We start from the raw sequence: 7,227 nt of genomic DNA, 5'->3' as shown, positions 1-7,227 counted from the left end.
CGCAATTATCTCAGACAACTCAATCCAGCCATACTAACCATCAACAACAGGTGCGTTCGAAGAACCGAATTTGCCAGATCATGATTAGCGCGATGATATCATCTTGGATGTGTCATTTGATCTCGGATGTAATAAGCGATGTACGAAGAATGGGCCCCTGGCTTTAATTAATCCACAAAGAAGAGATAAAAGTTCACAACCAAGATGTAGTAACATGCAAGTGTCACAGGCAGGCACAAGTTAACCAAAATTCTACTTTCTATCACAATGGGGAGCAAGCCAAAATCTTCAATAATGCCACAGAAGGACCACTTTCTCAGAAATGTCTTTATTTTACACAATTAAAAACAGAAAAGTTCAAGTAATCTGAAGGCATTTAAACATGAGCAAACAAAGCGAGCTAATGGGTTAATTAATGAGCAACAGATGAACTGAATGAGACTGAAGTTTGATTAGGGATAGAGCTAAACTCTGCAGGAAAGTGGATCTCATGGGCCAGATTTAAGGATCCCTGTGTTACATCAACATGTATGCAACTTAGCTCTAATAATGGTGCTGGATCTGATGGAATTGAGCCTAGATATATCAAACTTGCCTCTCATATTCTCATGTACACACTGGCTGATCTCTTTAATATGTCATTACAGTCCAGTGAGCTACCAGCTTTTTGGAAGTACTCCCGTATTACTCCAATTCATAAAGGAGGTGATATTACTGATCCACAAAATTATAGACCAATATCAATAATCTGTGTTATTGCCAAAGTATTTGAAAAAATAATCTATATTCAGATATCAAAGTATCTTGAAAATAATATTTCATCACAGTTTCAATCTGGATTTAGGCCAAATTATTCAACAACTAGTGCTCTTCTAAAGCTGACTAATGATGTATATTCAGCATTGACCATACAGGGGGTATTTTTATCGGTCTTAAGAAGGCCTTTGATCTAATTGATCATTACCTGTTATTAGATAAGTTGTATACAGTTGTTTTTTTCTCAAAATTCTTTATTGTGGTTTGTTTCTTATTTACATCACAGAAAATGTGTGGTTATCCAAGGGAAACACTCGGATTTATTTATTCAAAAAAGAAACTTATATTTCAAATCCTCATTTAACTCAAATTCAAAATATGCTTCAGTCAGATTGTAATGCTTTACAAGAATGGCTCCAGTCTAATAATTTACTTCTTAACAAAGGTAAATCTCATACCATGGTCTTTGGTACAAAGCGTATGTTTAAATTAAAATCTAATAAAAATAATGTGTAATGATGGTACATACTTGCACAGAGTGGATCAAATTAAATATCTGGGCTTATGGCTGGATCCAGAACTTTCTTTTAAACCTCATATTGACTATATACTTCGTAAGATTAATTTTGGAACCAGTAATGTAAAAAAAAAAAAAAAAGCTTGCTTTACAACTTATATTAGCGTTGCTGATGTCGTTTATGTATTTAATACAACTAAAAACTAATCTTATGGCTCTTACTAGTGCCACGGTGCACACAGCAGGGAGGAACGAGGACCACGGAGACGAGGATAAACTCAAATAAACAGTCTTTAATAAAATCCAACAGGGTGAGACAAGGCAGGGCTGAGACATACACACTCAAAAAAATGATTTTTCAGTTTTGTTCACTTTACCTGAACAATTAATGTTGAATTAATGCCATTTTGGCTATTTTTCATTTCAACATGATTGTGTCATGTTAAACTGACTTAAAACTGTCACTCGTTGGTTTAACATAAAGTTTTCATTTTAAAAGTACATGTTTCAATCACTTAGCTCAGTCAAACTGTTTTGACTGAATTAAAAATATATATAATAACTTACATAATATTTATTCTTTATTTTTAATATTTTTGTTTATTAATTTATAGCTTGATTATAATTATAGAAGTGCAATTAAATGGTTATTGGTGTTTTTAGGTTTGTTATTTGTCTTAAATTGCTGTTACCTGAAAGACAATGCATTATATCCATTTAAAGGGTATTTGGTTTGTGTCGAATGAAGCACACACTAGCCTATTAGTATGTCTAGTGACAAAATAAAGCTAATGTGGAGTTTAATAATCAACATTTATTGTGCACATTTAGTGCAAAGCAACATAAATGAAAAATTTATTTAAAAAACAAATAAGGCCTTTACTGTTGTTCATATTTATTTGGTTTAATGTCTACTTTCTAAGTTTTGAAAAATAAAGCACATAAAATTATTCATACTTACTAATTTTAAAACTTTTATTTTGAGAGAAGAAACTAGAAGAGAATTACATAACTATACATTTGTATTACATACAATTCATTAAGAATAGTGGACTTAAAAATAGAATATTGACATTACAATATACACCTATCACTTCACACTCAGCACATTCAGCACAGGAGGGCGGTATGCACCGAAAAAGTTGGTATGCGACCCGCCAGTAAATCCATGGAAGAAGAAAAAGAAGAAGAAATGTAGATAATAAATCAGACTGATACAAATAATGTTTAGTAAAAGTCAATCGCACATATAAAATGTGTGTTTTTATAAAGTCAGCCGGACTGAATGTCAAAACAGCCTGAAAACAAACGACATTCTCAACCTAAAGGAAGCGGAAATTTGTTGTTACGCAATTTGCATATCCTGGCGGCAACATTCATAAAATGCGTTAATGCTGCGCATGTCTGAAATAGATCGCCACGCAATTAAGCTTAAAACAAACAGGTACGTGTTCATCCATTTTCATCCCTGTTATTAGAAACAATATTATCAAACTGTTTTATGATGTCGGTTGATACTAATGTGTTATTATGACAGAATGCACGATTGTAAGCCTAAATGAGATGGCCGCGCCATAAACTGTATTAAACAGCACACGAACAGGTAACTGTTAACTTAACTCATCTATTCATTTGCATCAGTGTTATTAGAAAAAATATTAGCCAACAGTTTTATTATATTGGTTGAACGTTATGTATTTATGGCCTGATTGCACTATTTTAAGCCGAGATGACCGCGCCATCAACTGAATTAAACGGCAAACAAACGGGTAACTTTTTCGTCCATTTGCATCAGTCTAATTAGAAACAATTTTGCCAACTGTTTTATTATGTCGACTGATACGGATGAATTTATGACAGAATCCACGATTTTATCCACGAGAAGACAAGCGGTTGTCAAAGAATCTCCACTTATTGCTGACTTTATGAGCAGATGGCCGGCTTTGTTCCAAGAAAATTAGGTAATTCACCCTAATGTCTTTAAGTGGGATTTTACATAAAATTAAATGTATTAAAATGCCAATAAGTCAAATAGAATCATTACACCATATAAGCAAGTTAGAACACATAGGCTAGCTTTTTTGGGCATACATTTAAAGTTTTGGTGTTTTTCTCTTTGTGTTTTAGGTTTGTGCTGAATTTGTACGGGTAACAACTGTTGCCTTAATTTCAAAATTCTTCTCAAAGCTGGATGAACACACTCCAAGTCTTCTGAGGATCTTTGCCAAGAGAGGTGGAGCTCCGGGACAAAGGATAAGGAAACTTCTTGTGCCACTTACACAGGTATGATAACTGCGAAAATTGTTTTTCTAGATAAACTAATCATTTGTTTCTCACTTATGATTTGTGTGACTTGAAAATGTATTAGTTGATTGGTACATGTTGCTAATTTTCTTTATTTTCCCTAGTGTGCCTGCATTAATGTTAAGAGGGAGTGTGTCCTCAAAGCCCTGTTTGTCTACCTAAATGAGGATCCTGACAATCTCATCAAGGAGTACATGGTGTTATTGCCTGAATATTCTGACAATATTTTGTGTATAACAATACATTTTATAGTACATTAGTATTAATGTACTTTGTTTCTGTTTATAGGATGTAGATTTTTGAAGCTGCACTCAAAGAAATGGTGATGGGTGTTTTTGTCATCAGATGTGAAGTTGGTGATGAACCTGCGGATGTTGGAGTAGTTCTTGAAGGAGTTACAGCACTAGAAGGGCTTGGTAATGTAGCTAATGGTGTTGCATTGCTGGTTGGGCTTATTTATGCCCTAAATCTTAGTTATCCGAAGGAGTTTCGATACACCTTTGAACTCCTGCAAAAAGTGTTCCTGGAGCTTGATGGACACAAACTCTCCACCAAAGTTCAAGCCCTCAAGACCAAGCTTTTTACACCTCATTAAAGGACTGATGAACAGACTGATCTTTACCTTGAAACTGTTTTTTGTCAAATAGTCAAAACATGTTCATGTTCACACATTTTTAATGCCTTTATTGATTTGATTTTTTTTTTTTTTTGTACATCAAGGCATATGTGAAGAGGAATAGTTTCCTTAAAAATTACATTTATCCTTAACTCACCCAAAGAAGGTCAAGGAAAACCATCAAGGGTTTCAATGACTCATGGGTTAGTTAATGGTGACTATTTTAATTATTTTTTTTTTTTTTGTCAAACTTGTCCTTTTAAACACTTTTTTCAATGACGGTTTTAATGGCTTCTGACTGTTCTTCAAGGAAAGAGGTTTGAATGACAATGTATTTTAAATAGTTTTCAAAGATGTTCCACATGGCACACATTGTGTTTGCTTTTCCTTTACAAAAATTATCCAGGCACATTTTGGAATTAGAATACATTTACAGACAGCTTGATGGACACAGGCAGTTTGATAAAGTTTTGCACTTCAGTGGAGGCCTGATGAACAAACATAACCCAAACATAATATTATTTTTTTTCTTTGGAATTGCAGGTTACTTTCTTTTTGTGAAATGCATTAAAAGTAAACACACTTTGCTTTTTTTATTTTTTATTAATGGGTTGTACATGTAGGAATGTAAACCTGTTTGTTTCACTTTGCATTGTAAAGGAAAACATTTCTGTACACATTTGTTTTATATAAATTGTTAAATTCAGGTTTAATGTGTTAAGTGTTTGAAATGTTTTTGAAAGTAGTAAAAATAATTTATTACATATTTGCTGCCTCCGTAGTCATTGAATTATGGGGAAAAAACGGGTGATATTCATTATTTTATAACATAGTAGTAGCTTGACTAAATGGGATTCATTAGAAGTGATGTAAACATATCGGCTTAACATCAAGGATTAAATTTAAGATAGCATGATTAATTGAAGTTCAATAAAAACCATTAATTCAAGTTAAAAATAAGTATTTAAATCATGTTTAGTGAATGTCATCTGTTAAATGAACACAAATATTTCAAGCTGGTTTAACATCATACATTAAGATAATGTGTAATCACGTGGAACCACTGTCCACGATTAAATCATGTTCAACCAAAGTGCTATTTTTTTGAGTGCAGAAACACAAGGAACGTAACGAGTGGACCAGACGAAAATGAACTAAACAGGGCAGGAACTAAATACACAGGATAATTAAACACACAGCTGAACAAAATCATAATCAAACTAAACAAGGACAGGAAAAAGACCATAGGACACAAGAGGGCGGGAAACACACGACACAGGACTGACAACTACAGCCTATAATAAATTGTGTAGATTTGTCATTGGATGTGCATATGATACACACCATTGCATTATGCATGATTTACGTATGATGTATGATAATAGTTTCCACTCAATATCAGAAGGCAAATTCAGTGGTTGCAATTTATCTTTGAATGTATACATTTTAACTATCCTAATTATTTGTGTCAATATTTGATATTATATTCTTCTACATATCATAAAAGGCATTTAGATATAAGTATCCTGCATATTGGAATAATTCACCTTTAAAAGTATGATCTTTGACTTCATTATACAGTATATGTTCAGAAATAGTTTGTTTCTTGTTTTGAAACTTCTTGTAATTGCTTTAGATGATATATCTAGGTAAATATAAATAATATAATTATATATGTTAATATTGTAGTAGGGTGTGTTGGTTTGTTTGTTTTTTTTTTTTTGGAAAATAGCATAACAGCCCACTCTATGTGATCAACTATGTTTGCATGTTGATGTCATATGTTAAACACTCTCAGGAATAAATAAAAAGGTAAGCTGCCACTGGGGCGATACCTTTTCAAAAGGTACACTGTTGTACCTTTTTTACCCCTAAAATTGGTACCTTAATGGTTCAGGTAGATCTTCTTCCTGATATTGTGAAGTCACACTGTCTCTTATTTAAATAATTCCCACCCCCAGAAAAAAAGGGGGTGAGGCCTGGTTGAGCTGCACTAGAGAAGATGAAGAAGAACAGCTACTTTAGTAGCATGTTGTCGCCATCATGAAGAAAAACTTTTTTTTTTTTCTATCACGGTGCCAAAACTACTTTTTTGGCCTTCCTAAAACAGACAAACTTATTTTTAACACTGTTTCTGAACATTATAACATTTATCTGTGTGATGTACATTTTACAGAGGACAGCTTCCAGAAGTGTAAGAGAGTACATGCCAGCAACGCTCAAAAGCTTCTCCTGCAGCTGTATAACAGTTTCACTTATGTAATACTGTTATAAAAAAAAAAAAATAAAATAAAATAAAAAAAACACCACTCTGATATGTCCTCTAAAATCTGTGCTTGCAAAAGTTTTGCATGATTCTCTTCTATGTAAACATTCTCAGGGTCTAAATCAGGGGCGTGACATTTCCAGAACACACTCTAACACACTCACACCAATCACAATACACAGAGCACATTTTGTGTTTCAGAAGAAGGGGTTTCATCCAAACAGGAACTAAACAGGGTGTTTGAGACAGACTGGTAAAAAAGGAGCTGCAAATGTAAATATGTGAAAAATAATGTTTTGTTTTTTTTTAGAACACTCAAGCATGAAATCCTATTCTATTGCATCCAGAAAACCAAATCAAGACTTCTTAAAAGGGCAAAATAGGACCCCTTTAAAGTAGCAAAAAATGGAAGCAGCGACATGTCATTTTAGGGTTACATATGTAACCTGGTTTCCTGATAAAGGAATGAGATGCTGCAACAGTTGCTGACACTATGTGAAGACTTAAGCATGGGCTGATGTCTAAAGCACGTGTAAAAACATGCCAGTTCTACTGGCTGTGGCAGTTGTGTGATGTCATTCAGCACGCCGGCATAAAAGTGTCCCTGCATTAAAAGTTTGTTTTATATTACTAAGACACCTTTATTCATTAAAAAAAAGGGCTTAAAACTGCACCTGCATCATCTTCTTTGTATTCAGGAAGCTCTCTGTGTGTTGCGAGAAAGGAATGAGACACTGCGTTGCATTACCATATTTTAGAAATGTCTGC

General features: G+C 33.6%; 1 long non-coding RNA gene across 1 annotated transcript; it reads left to right on the top strand.

Annotated features, from left to right (window-relative positions):
- Nucleotides 1-2,327: 2,327 nt before the first annotated feature.
- On the top strand, nt 2,328-4,863 carry LOC131547420 (uncharacterized). The gene is made up of 7 exons (XR_009272925.1): nt 2,328-2,717; nt 2,811-2,876; nt 2,998-3,042; nt 3,134-3,234; nt 3,401-3,556; nt 3,682-3,774; nt 3,866-4,863. It is a non-coding gene; the product is annotated as an uncharacterized LOC131547420 (long non-coding RNA).
- Nucleotides 4,864-7,227: the final 2,364 nt, after the last annotated feature.

The sequence above is a fragment of the Onychostoma macrolepis genome, chromosome 09 (assembly GCF_012432095.1).
Source record: "Onychostoma macrolepis isolate SWU-2019 chromosome 09, ASM1243209v1, whole genome shotgun sequence".
NCBI lineage: Eukaryota > Metazoa > Chordata > Actinopteri > Cypriniformes > Cyprinidae > Onychostoma > Onychostoma macrolepis.
The sequence above is the reverse complement of the archived record's forward strand: the minus strand, read 5'-3'. Positions and strand labels throughout refer to the sequence as shown.